At 41.1% G+C, this 13,878-nt stretch overlaps 1 long non-coding RNA gene across 2 annotated transcripts in view; it reads right to left on the minus strand.

Annotated features, from left to right (window-relative positions):
- Positions 1-13,878, minus strand: part of LOC111561743 — an 83,910-nt gene that overhangs the window by 56,838 nt on the left and 13,194 nt on the right. Inside the window, exon 2 of one of the 2 annotated variants that reach the window (XR_002744500.2) lies at positions 3,487-3,574. The exons of the other annotated variant lie outside the window; for it this stretch is intronic. This is a non-coding gene — a long non-coding RNA (uncharacterized LOC111561743). The remainder of the gene's footprint in view (positions 1-3,486; positions 3,575-13,878) is intronic. 2 annotated transcript variants of the gene reach the window in all.

A 13,878-nucleotide genomic window follows, 5' to 3' on the forward strand; every position in this document is an offset into this window, starting at 1 on the left:
TTTGCCCAATTACCACATTTGTAGAGGTCAAGGTGGTGACAGCACCGGGAGCTTCCTTGGATAGTAGCCCCTGAGGTATGCTCTTGAACTCAGTAGTTTCAGTAGCTATCCCCAAATTCCTCACTTTCCAACCGCCCAGAAACAGCAGGTCTGGGGTGTGGGGAGGAAGTGTGATTCTTGTAATGCTCGGGGGCATTCCTAGATATACAGCTACTGTCCACACTTCCAGCCCTTTTAGCACTTTGGAAAGCCCTGAATTCCCTGCTAAAAGATCTTTAAAAATCCTTGAGTGATATATGTTTCCTACGCATATGTCTGAGTGATATCATTATATTGCACACACGTTAATAACTTATGAGAGAAAAGCCACTACGTTTGTATTAAAGAAACAGCATAAGACAGCATTCCAGCCATCATGGCCTGTGTGCGTAAAAGGCTGAGAAAGGAAGAAATTTATGAAGGCCTCAAAAAGATAGGATATTAAATTCTACGGAAAGCCTAGTGGCTATAAAAGAACACTGCTGGGAAACTAATGGGCTACTTCCCACTTAATGCTTTTAGGATGCATTAAACAGTTTAAATAGATGGTTTCAAAAATAAACTTTGCCATATTCACACCAGAAGTTGTTTTTTTTTTTTTTTTGAGGGGGTGGGGATAGATACATAGATACACACACCAGATACAGACACACACACATATAGACATACATACACCTAGATGGTGGACTATGTAATTGAAACTTATGTTACCAGGAAAGAGAGGTTCTGTTTCGACACAAATAAGATAGATTAATAAATCAAACTTGGCTGAGAATCCAAACAGCACCTTCCTCCCGATAATCCTAAAGTTAGAGAAATCCCCAAGGTCCTGTATGGCCCTGAATGTGGGGAGTTATCTTTCCTAAGAGACTACTCCCAACAAAACAAATTGGGTTGTGCTTTCATGATTGTTCCCACCAAAGAATGGGGCAGCCTCTCTTTAATATCCAGTCTTAGTGTCATTCAGACCCAAGCGTGCCTTGTAAATCAGAGAAAGGCAGCAGAGACGTGTCTGCCCTGGGTCAGTGGTATCAGTCAGGGCCTTGGCAGGAAAAGAAGAATCACACTCAAAGGGGTAATTGAAGAGGGTTTAATGAAAGGCCTATTTAGAGTTCAGGTCAGGGTGAAGGGAACCAGTGTGGGTTGGCGAACGTCTCGGGGACTGCAGTCGTAATTTGCTCTAGCTTCTCCCGGGCATACACTCTCTCCCTGCCCATCCAGAGCTAGAGGCCATCGGCCCCTCTAAGTTCTGAAAGGACGGGGGAGGGGGCTGCTATTGGGATATAGAGAGAGAGATTTAGTCACAGGAGAGGGTAGGCGTGGCAGGTGCTGTTGCCATAGGAAGAGAGGAGCAGTTACTGATAAAGCAGCAGGGTGGTTGAGCTGGCAAAGACAGGTAAGAACAAATGTCCCCAGAGTCCATCCTACATGGGGAAAGTTTCAGATTTCGCAGTAAACAAACAAACAAACAAAACTGGATTCAATAGAACATCTTGCTCAAATGCTCTTGGGCATGTTACTTAAATATTCCAAAATTATCGTCTCAGCTTAAAATAGGAAGATTAATACCAAGCGTATCACAGGATCGAAGGGAAGAATGTATCTAAGGGTGATGTGAAAACTGTAAAACACAATAAAATGCTACTTATTTTTATCATCACCATCATCTTCGGAGACAGTCACCGATTTCAAAAGAATATCTGAATAAGCCATCTTAGCACAAAGTTATGATTTCCTTTCATTTCGGAATATTCCATAGCTTGGTCACTGTTGGCCAATACTTCAATTTCAGGGATAAGTGGAACTAAACAACTAAACCCGATGAGGAGGATGTCTTCAAAGGATAAATAGAATACTTTACCATTAAAAGAACTTAAGGAAATAAAAGCGACCAGGCTTTTTAGTTTTTGCTTTCAGTAACTCCGTAGGGAAACTTGCAGAGATGTTTAATCAGTGGGTCCTTAAATCTACGGCATTGGCAAACCGGCCACCACTCTCACCTCGGGCACCTGTGGCAGACATGGCAAAGCCCAGAGATAACATGAGAGCTCAGAGAAAGCGTTAGAAACTTCCACAACATCGCATGCCAGGCAGCCCCTCATAAGGAACTGGTTGGAGGTAAGCACATGACATACATCACATTCATTATCACTGAACATCCAACTGGTCAGCAGTGTGTTGAAACTAACTGAACTCCTGGGTACCAGTTTGTACCTCACAATGTGCAAAGGATTCCAACAAATTAGAGAAAGCCCAGAAAAGAGCAGTCAGTCTAGTTGAAGAACAGGAATGTTTTCCTGAAAATGAGAAGAGTTAGAAAATCCTAGAGTAAACTCTTCATTTATCTGCAAGACTTGTACTAAAGAGGGGCAGCTAGGTTCACTATGGCTCCCAGGAATGACCTAGCACCAATGGGAAGAAGCATCTGGGGTGGGGGGGGCGTCTATCAGGTGTTCAGCATTCAGAGCTAACCAATAGTGGTGTGGCTTTTTTTCTTTTTTGAGAGAAAGAGAGAGAGAGAGATTGAGAGAGAAAGCATGAGTGGGGGAGGGCAGAGAAAGGGAGAGAGAGAGAAGAATCTTAAGCAGGCTCCACACCAACAGCATAGAGCCTGACATGGAGCTCAAACCCATGAACTGTGAGATCATGACCTGAGACAAAATCAAGAGTGGGACACTTAACCAACTGAGCCACCCAGGCGCCCCAAAGGTGCGTCAATGGTGTGACTTTGAAGTTCCATTGAACCTGGTTGAACCTGTATCAGGGTGTTTTGAAATAAAATAATTCCTGATTTAGGAGAGCGGGTAGGCTAGAGGACTACTAATATCCATTCCAGGTGTAAATTTCCAAAGTTCTAGGCCTTTCTGGGTGTTCAGTGGTGCACACCAGCTCTCAGAGGGCAGCTTAAAGGAAAGCCATACTCGTTCACTTGGGAATCCTCCGATGGGTACAGCATTGGCAAAATCCCATACAATCCATTTGCCAGCTTTATTTTATAATGTGTCAGCCAGAACTCGCCTAGCCAATATTTTGTGCCCCCAAAAGGAGAGCTCATGATGCAGTAAATTATTGATGATGCTGCCAAAAAGGAATTTCACTCTCGGATCAAATTTGGATTAAACGTAGTAAATCCACGGCATTAGTTTTTAATAACCAAAAAGTTCTGTCGATGTGCTCGAAGAGAATAAAATTCCCCTTTTAAAGGTCTGTTTGATGTAACACTTGAAAGTTGAGATGCAATCAATCATTAACAATGTTTAATATTCTCTACCTTCTAGAAATACAATACAGTCAAGGTGCTGAGGTGTGAAAACTGGCCAAAGTTCAAATCTCATATTAGATGAAACCACTTTTGAAGTATCATTTTCTTACCCACATTCAGTTTAGCTATTTCTTCACTATATCACCTCTATTCATCACTACTTATTCAAATGAAACGACTTTTACCTGATACTTGGGTCTCCAGGCACATGTCGGGGGAAAGAGGGCACGGTGTAATATAGACCCGGAAAGCAGAGATTAGAGCTTCCAATTTCTGTATAAAATGAGCCAGCAACAAAATGGGATTTAGATATCTCCATATGGAAGGAATAGGTATTTATTTAAGTATGAATAAGCAAATTTCTCCAGTGCTGCCACCTTTTTTGGGGGGTAAGCTTGAGGATGTGGATTCGGTCTTATTAATCTGTTTCCTCAACTAACACAGGGCTCAGCACATAATGGGGATAATAGACATGCAGTGAATTGAATCAAATATACACTACCAAGTCCTCCCTTCTCTGTGATCCTCAGAGTATTCAACGTGGGAACTGTCTTGTTTGTTTCTTTTCTTTCTTATGTGTCTGTCTCCCATGCTAACCGGTGAGGTCTTTGACGGCCTCTTATGTCACTGATTCCCAGTGTCTAATTCAGTGCCTGCTGGCCACTTCTTTGATACTTGTTGAATCTGAAGCCTTCCTCCGTGAGATCACACCCATATACTCAAGTAGGCTTTACTGAAGAACAGAACTGGACGGTAAAGAACAATGGCTTTCAGAGTCCTAAACTGGCCACTTACTAACCATAGAAACTAGGGAAATATACTTATCCTCATCGATAAAAGAGGAAGGATAGTAATTTAAATTTACGATGCTTGCCATTTACAAAGTACTTTCATAAATATATATATATATATATATATATATATATATATATATATGTGAATTCTACTTAGGGTTTATCTTCCCAGTTGTACCCAGCGGTACTCTAGGTGAGACAATCGCGTGACAAGAACAATTAGGAGGGCTATACAATTGCAAATATCATTTAACCCTTTCTGCTCCATCCTGAATCCCACGTACTTGCCAGCACACCTCTTCCTGCAGATGTGGGAACTGCTGTGGGCCACTTTCCTTCCAGAGTAGAAATGATGCCAGACTTTACCTTCCCTTCCCATCACCCTTTGTGGATCTCCTCTCTCACTAGTGGTCATTTTTATCTGTCCTGTCTGCCCGCACACCCTAGTCCCATTTCCTTGCTGTGGCCCATTGGCTCAGTGATGGAATTTCAGACTACTCAAAATGGGCTAGGAATGTAGCCTCTCCTGCTTATTTATGGACTCCTAACAGAAATTATTAGCAAAGCGTGCCTCTTTGAGCTTCTGGGACATTGAGATTTCAACAGAAGCACCTTCAGGTGGGCATGATTGCTCCATTCTTCCAGTGGGGAAACTGAGGCTTGGGACAGGAAATACCTTGTTCAAAGCCACAGAGCTAGAATTGGCAGATTCAGAATTGGATCCAATCCCTGTGCCATCTCCCAAGTACATGCTTCTCGCTTATATTGTGAACTGTTATTTTGTTCTATACACTTAGGATTTCAGTAGTAAAAACAATGCATCCTATGAGGTGTGGTGGTAACAATTCCTTCTGTACTACTCTCTCATTCCTAAACCTTCCAGGATGAAGTGAACTCTGATTTCTCAGAAAGAACACAGCAGAAATTATCTCCCTACACTATGGAGGCATCGTGACATATAAAGAGAGAAAAGGCTTAAGAGGCAGACCAGACAAATCATGGCATACTAGCTTGATGACCTTGAGCAAGTTATTCACTCCCTGGAGGCATTTTCTGCTGTAGAAAATGAGAATAATATGTCTTCTTTCTCTGGGTGGTAAGGAATGAAAACCATATTTTAAACACCTCAGCAAATCAACAAATTTAACTCACCATCTTTTCTGTTTCTTAAATGACTATCACCTTCTGTTGCCAATAAAGAATATTTTTAAAGAAAGAACTGATTCTGCCCATAAAACTCTAAATCTTTCAATTATAGGGTTCCAAAGAAGACTGAATTCTGCTCTGCTTGGGGGTTAACACCTTCATATAAAATGGCCTTAATGGAGAAGAGTTGAGATCGAACCAAAGACCAATCTAACTCCTTTCTGTGGGTTCATTATTCAAGGAAGAGTAAACCCACTAGCTGCCAGAGCCCCGAGTAGAAGCATCATTTCAAAAGCTAAACCATCTTCCCACTTAAGAGCAATACAATTGTAACCTCAGAGTTATTCAACCTCAGATGGAGAGAAATGACATAGAAATATGAGTTCCATAAGTGAGGAGCCCCAAGCCAGCTTGCAGTGTTTTCCAAGAATTTCTTTATAAAAGCCATGGAAAATATATTGCACAGCTATTTTGGCCTTAACAGTGTGTGTGGCAGAATACCTCACAAAGTCTTCTGATTAGCTTTTACTGCTAGGTTATTGTAAGATCTGTGTTTTATAAATTTTTCATAGTCAATTAGACTCCGAAGGACCCTTAGCCATGATCTCAGGCGATATCCCACTCAGTGCAAACGCTTCATTCTGAAGCCTCCACGGGCTGAATGTTTTACCCCTGCTCGAGGGGAGAGGAGGGGTGGGGAGGGAAAAGAATGCCAAGAGATAGATCTGGGACAGCCTAGCTCACAGGGAATGACTACTAATATCAAACAAGTTTACAGGAGGACTCTTTATTCATCTAAATGTTAGTTTCTCTAAGGAGACTAGCACTGAATTTAGCTGCAACATTGTTCCTGTTATGCTCCTTTTTAAGTTCTTTCTCCTCGGCTTCTCTGCCAGTCGGTGTCCTTGGACGGGACGTCACCCTGTCCCCTCATCTCTCGTTCTTCATTATAAGCTATTCATATTCATTGCTTCAGCCTCCAGCTCTCTGCTGGTGATTTTCAATTTGTTTTTAAAGTTTATTCATTTTTGAGAGAGAGAGACAGAGCGTGAGTAGGGGAGGGGCAGAGAGAGACAGAGACAGAGAGACAATCGAAAGCAGGGTCCAGGCTCCGAGCTGTCAGCACAGAGCCCGACGCGGGGCTCGAACCCACAAACTGCAAGATCATGACCTGAGCTGAAGTCGGACACTTAACCGACTGAGCCACCCAGGCGCCCCTCTCCGCTGGTGATTTTTAAATCTGCAATTCAGAACTCTCTTGGGGGCCAGATGTCATAGATCCAACTGATTTTTGAACATCTCCACCTGATACCGAACAGAAAACTTCAAAAATGAGGCCAAAACTGAACTCCTCGATTTACCCCAAACTCTTGACAATTAGTCCAATAAAAATGTAATAAACCACTAATATTTACTTCCAGCTTTTTTTTTTTAACATACCTAAGTTTGGAGTCAAAGTAGAGATTTAAGCTGTGATTAAAGGGAATAAGAATTCTCAAAACGTATCTGTCATACACTCAGAAACTGAATAATTTACAGCAATATTCTTTTCTTTTCTTTTTTCTTACATAAAAGATTGGAAGTATAACTTCTGTGCAAGTGGCCTCCTTTTTCAGAACGTAATGGGATAGCAAGGAACATATTTACTGTCCTTCCTCAAACAACCTGAAATCCAGGAAAAAAATAAATGTGAAAAATGGTTCCGTGACATTGGACAACAGGCGGCACAAGACTGAGAGAAAGGAAGCAAACAAACCTGTGCTAGTTCAGGTTTCCCCACCTGCTGAGGCACAGGTGGGGAAAGCTCAAATAGGTCAGAACCTGGCAAGCGAAGGTAGCTGGAATTTGAGGGACACAGCACCCACGTGGAGGGAAGTACACACAGAGTGCTCCAGTGACCTGCAGAGAGGTCCTTGGAATTCTTGGCTGAGCACCATTCTATGCATGCATGAAAGGAAATTACCCGAAGCCAGGAAAGAACCATACAGAGGGCTGAAATAGTGTGCGCCAGTCACCCAGAATGGAAAGACAGTGTCATTGTGAGGGCACCAGGTCAAGTTCTGAAAAGGGTATCGCCACCGCAGTGGGGCCGAACTAACTCCACATGTACATCTACTCCGGACACGCCTTAACAAAGCTTAAAAAGCAAACATGGAAAGGATTCTGTTGTTCCAAATAACTGCATGCCAGAACAAAATCCAACACCATATAAAGGAATATAACAAAACTCGGCACCCAACAATGTGAAATCACAATGTCTAGCATCCGGTATAATATTAACAGGTATTCAAAGGATCAGAATAAGAGAGACCACAATCAGGAGGAAATTAATCGGTAGAAATAGACCCTTAAATGAAAGAGATAATAAAACTAGCAGACAAGAATGTTAAAACAGATGTTCCATATATTCAAGAAGACAGCAAACACATAAATAGGATGATAAGAAAAAAAATACAAGATATAAAAGTAAGACCCAGATGGAATTTCTAGAAATAAAAACACGATGCCCAAAACTTTTTAAAAAAAAGATTATACCCAGGGACACCTAGGTGGCTCATTTGATTAAGCATCCGACTTTGGCTCAGGTCATGATCTCACAGATTGTGAGTTTGAGCACTGGTGGTGCGGAGCCTGCTTGTAATTCTCTCTCTCCTCTGTCTGTCCCTTCTCCACTTGCTCTCTCTGTCTCTCTCTCTCCAAATAAATAAATAAACTTTCAAAAATGGATTATATGCTGAAGAAGAAAAATTCATGTGAAGCTCTACCCATTAAAATTGCCCAAAATGAAACACAAAGAGAAAAAGAAATGAACAGAGTGTCGAGACAGAACAAAGAAAATAACCTTCAAAATGAAGGATAGTGTCTGAAAAATTCAGACCAACAAAGCAGTGTAAAATTCATTTCCAGCAGATCTGCGCTGTAAGATGTGTTGAAAAGAAATTCTTGAGGCAGAAGGAAAATACTACCAGATGGAGATTTAGATCGAAATAAACAAGTGAGCCCCAGAAATGATAAATATATGACCTTTTTTTCCCTCATTGTTAATATCTTGTAAACAACTAACTTTATAAAAACAAACAAACAAAAGGCACTAAATTGTGGGGTTTAGAGCATACGTAGAGTAAAATGTATGACCAGAATAGCCCAAAGTATTGGAAGGGGAAATTGAAGTATTTTGCTATAAGGTTCTTTCAGAGCACAGAGTGACATAATAATTTGAAGGTGAACTATAGTAAGTTAGAGAAGAATTCATCAGGAAGAAATATCAATCTAAAAAAAATGTATGCATGTAACAACACAGCTTCAAAATATATGAAGCAAAAAACAGACAGAATTGAAAGTAGGAACGTAAAAATCCAGAATTGCAATTTAGAGTTTCAAAACCCTGATCTCAACAAGTGAGAGAACACAAAGATAGAAAATCACCAAAGAATAAGAATTAAAACAAAAAGAAAAAAGAAAATCACCAAGGATATGAAAGACTTGAAGAACACTCTCAACCCACTTGACCTCAGTGAAATTTATTAGACACTCCACCCAAACAGCAGAACACAAGTTCTGCAACAAGATTGATCATATCCTGGGCTACATATCAAGTCTCAACAAATTTAATCAAACATATATTATCTGACCATAGGAATTTAAGCTAGAGATGAATGTCAAGAAGATATCTGAAGAATCTCCAAATAGTTGGAAATTAAACAGCCCACTTCTAAATAATCCATGAATGAAGATATCCAAAGTGAAGTTAGAAACTACTTTAACCTGAATGAATATGAAAACACAACACATCAAAATTTGAAGAATACAGATAAAGCAGTTCTTAGCAAGAAATGCTTATATTGTAAAATGAGGGTCTCAAAATGATCTAAGTTTCTATTTAAGAAATGAGGAAAGAAGAACAAATGAATTTGCATACGATTATATGCACTCATTTTAAATGCACAGTTCCGGAAGTTATGATAAAGGTGTATAATCCATGTGTATACCACCATAACCACCCCAAAGTATCCTTGCAGTTAGATTATCACTACCACCTTATCACTAATGCCAGCCCAGGGTGACATCTGATCTGCTCTAAGTCATTATAGATTATATTTCCCTGTTGTAGAATTTCATATAAATGGATTAATACGGTATGTAACTCTTGCAATCTGGCTTCTTAGCATGTTTTTGAGATGGAATCTTGCTGTTGCCTATCATTGATGTGTTCCCTTTCATTACTGAGTAATTTCCCATTAAGTGACTATATCACAATTTGCTTATCTATTCACTTGTCGATGGGCATTTAGATTGTTAAGTTGCAGGGGCACCTGGGTGGCTCAGTCGGTTAAGTGCCGACTTTGGCTCAGGTCATGATCTCGTGACTCGTGAGTTCGAGCCCCGCGTCGGGCTCTGTGCTGACAACTCAGAGCCTGGAGCCTGCTTTGGATTCTGTGCCTTCCTTTCTGTCTGCTCTTTCCCCATTCGTGCTCTGTCTCTCAAAAATAAATAAACATCTTTAAAAAAGAGATTGTTAGGCTGCAGATTTTGATTATTGTGACTAAAATTGCTATGAACATTTGTGAACAAATGAGTCTGGGACTTATCTGAAATTGCACATTTGCTTGGCTTTCTGTCCTTCCCTTTCCTGGTTCTCCTGTTCCTTAACTAGCATCTTCAGAGATTTGCACCAGAATCCTTGGCACCGAATCTACTTCTGAAAAAACCCAACCTGAGACATCGACCGAGGCAAATGCATTTCAATTTCATGTTTGTCTTTAAGATCCAATCCTTCACTCCTCATTGCCTCCAGATTGATAACACAAGCCAAGTCTCCAGCACCGTCCAAGCAGGGATTGACTCTCTGCTCCAGGAACTAACTTCTTGGTACCACTCACAGGACACTCACAGGAACCAGGGAGCATGTATAGGAGTGGACCTTGAGGTGTGGGATCTAAGAAGGTAGAATCTAAGACTGAACAGGTGAGAATTTATTCACCCAAGATTCAACATTCTTTCAGGAATATATGGAGCTAGTCCCAATTCACTACCTTGAACCTGGCAAAGGACAACAGTAAATGAGATGGGGATGCAAGAATTGCCTAAGCATGCCATAAGGAAAATGGTCAGAAAGTAAGTGAGAATATGAAAATGGATTTATTAGGTGAGAACAGAAATTCCACTGTCTCTGTTCCCAAGGCGGGCCCCAAGCACATTCACTTTACTAAGGCCACATACACTAGCAAAAAGGCTACTGGCATTTTTGAGAAACTCAGTGGTGACTTTCTAGTATAAGCCAGGATGGACAGGGGGGTGCTGTGGAACAGTAGAAGCCAGGAACATTGGAGACAAAGTGGACATAATTACCCAAATGGGCAGCAAGCCTTGGAGTGGCCGGTAGGATAGGATGCTTTGGCTTGCCAAGATCTGTGGCAATAGATAATACATCTTAAAATTCTGGGAGTGAATCATGTGAACAACAGACCAGGGTGATGCTCAACTTGTCTGATGAGAAGAAAAAAGGCTGGAAAGCAAAAATATGATTTCATTTGCTGCTATGGAAAATTATGGTCCCTGACCTCATTTCCAGATCTAAAACTGTTCATAGATCCAGCCCCTATTGACAGAAGGGAAGGCCTGTCTCCTTGTTGAAGGTCCTACAATATCACAACAAGAATATATGACAAATATTCTGGTGATTTGTCCATAAACATGTGCTTGGATTTTTCTGGAATATTGAGAAAAGGAAAATAGCTAGAATTTTCAATGAATATTGGAAAATAGGTCAGAGGTGACACACATGGATGCCAGCTAGTCTAGATGTTCCCAAAAAGCAGAGCTTGAGACAGGGATTGCTTGTAGGTAGCAACTGGTGGAAGAAACACCAAAGATGCAGAGTTGGGTCAATGGGAATAATGAAGCAGAAAAGCAGGGAAAAACCAATCCAATGATATGTTATCAAGATAGTCCCTAGTGGGGGCATCTATGGCGTGATCCTGCTAAAGACCCTCTGAAGAATCATTTAGAATGAGCTTTCAAACTGTCCACTGAAGAATGAAAGAGGATTATTTATCTGCCAATTCTCCTCCATTTGTCAAAGTTCACCTTATTGGTGTTAGTCACCTCACACCTCTTTGTTTGTTCTTTACATCAGAATGGCTGGCACAGTTTCTTCTGCAAGTATCCCAAAAAGCAGGTCTGAGAATCCCCTGGGCAGAAAGTGAGACGTAATCAGAGCTGCTTTCACAATAGGGACTAGACCTTGTTTCATTAACTCTCTCACAAAGCCTCAGTGATTAAGGCTGGCTACCTCTCTGAAGGTGACTCCATGAAAGATTGGCTTTGCATTTCCTCTGTCTGGGGAATAAGGTGAGGGATTATTTGGTTCCATACTGCAGAATAGGAGCCAGATGTGATGGCAAGCACTAGAGGATATAGGTACAAGGGGTGGACTGTACTGGTATCTCTTATCCACCACTTCAGATCCCCTTGGCCTTGTTTATCTCATTCCAGCAAGCACTGTTCTGTGTAGTCTCAGACTGACTTATTGGCAGTGTAATATGACAGAGCCTCACGTTGTCAGACCTGCACCATACACCCTTTTTCCCCTGAAGCTTCCCTCTTGATCCTGAGGCATGAAATGTGCTGGGACTGTGAGCAAATGGCAAAGGGCATAAATTCTTCTCTCTCCTTGTTGTGGCTAATATGGAAATACCTCACATATGATCCTTAATCAGTCCTGTGGGATCAGACAACAAATAACCTCTAGCTGTGACCCACTCAATAGCACATCTTTTGGTTGTCTCTCTCTCTGTCTCTGTCTCTGTCTCTCTCTCTCTCTGCTCCCCCATGTGAAAGAGCTGTTACATGGGATTGGAGCCCTTGTGCTTCCCACCAAATCACTCATATATAGGCCACCATCTCAAGCTGTGAATGTTGGGGAATCCAGATGTAGTAAGGGGGGGTGACAAAATTGTCATTATCTCAAGGTGATGATTATCTATCCAGAAAACCAGGAGACACAACAACTACAACAAAACTCTAATAATAGGACTCAGTACTTTGGCTCACAATACAAATACACAAAAATGAATCTCTGTTCTAGCTGTGTGTAATAATTTAAAAAAATTGAATGGGAAATGTCCTAAACCTAATGAGGACAACATGACTACATTCTGAGCCATAAAATATATGAATTATTGGGAAGGCATGCCATGTTCCAAGAAGGAAGTACTTAATGGTATAAATATGTCAATTGTTCACAAACTACTCTGTACACGTAATGAAATTCCAACTAAAATTCTAATTCTTTAACCTAACAGCTTTAAAAGATATCCAAAAAAAAAAAAAAATAGCTGAGAGAATAAAATCATGAAAACAAGCAGGGACATTTTTAAAAAAGAGTAGTAAGATGGGTCGCCTGGGTGGCTCAGTCATTTACGCATCCGACTTCGGCTCAGGTCATGATCTCACAGTCCATGAGTTCGAGCCCCACATTGGGCTCTGTGCTGACAGCTTGGAGCCTAGAGCCTGCTTCAGATTCTGTATCCCCCTCTCTCTGGCCACCGCCCCCCCACCTTCATGCTCTGTCTCTCTCTGTCTCAAAAATAAACATTAAAAAAAATTTTTTAAAAGAATAGTAAGAGGTGACTAACTCTAATTGATACGCAAGTTTGCTATAGTGATATAATTTTAAAATTTTGCATTACAGCTATAGATAGTCCAGCAAACTGGCCCCAGTTGAGACACATGTAATATATGTTCAAAGTGTCATATTGTATCAGTGAGGATATGTTAGAATATTAGTGGATAGGTTTTAATAATAATAGCACAATTGGTTACTCACTTGGGAACAAAATGTATATCTTCCCCTCCTTCAGAGATAAATAAGTTCCAGATGGAATAACAACATCTTAGTTTGGTGTGTGTGCCTCCATAACTTTATTTTGGCATTTACTTATTTATCTGCTTTACATTAAGGATTCCTTGTATATAATGTTCTGCAATTGCTTTCTTCGTTTATTATTAGTTACCTCTGGTGCTTGGGGAAGGGACTGAGTTTGAGAGTGATGACAAAAGGGAAGTTTATATAAGTTAATTGGCTCATTTAACAAACAGTTGAGGGCCTGCCATGTGCCAGGCACTAGTCCTCGTGCTGAGGATACAGCAGGGGACAGCAACACTAATTCTGCCTTCATGGAGCATACATTCTAGTGGGGAGGAGAGAGACCATAAACAAAATAAATGAGCAAAATATAGGATAAATGGTGAAAAAATGCTACAGAGGAAAACAGAGCACAAACGGGGGTAGAGAAAAAACACTTTGCTGAGAAAGTGATGCTTGAGAAAAGATGTGACAGAGGTGAGGGAATGTGCCACGTGGGTATGTTCCCAGGCTGCAGAACGGCGAGCACTCCCTCAGGAGGGAGCGGACCTGGAACGTTCGATACCCTGACTTGGGCATGTTGTTCCCCGAAGAAAGAGTAGCAAGGAATGAGGTCACCAAGATAAGGCATACCTTGCAGGGTCTTAAAGGGTGTTTGAGGTTTGTGGTGATTCCTGTGAATGACAGAGCAAGCTGTTGAAAGATGTTAAGCCAAGGACACACAATATAACTTAGTTTTCTTAACAGGATTGCTCCGCGGTTACTAAGCC

Source organism: Felis catus, chromosome C1, assembly GCF_018350175.1.
Source record: "Felis catus isolate Fca126 chromosome C1, F.catus_Fca126_mat1.0, whole genome shotgun sequence".
NCBI classification, from domain to species: Eukaryota; Metazoa; Chordata; class Mammalia; order Carnivora; family Felidae; genus Felis; species Felis catus.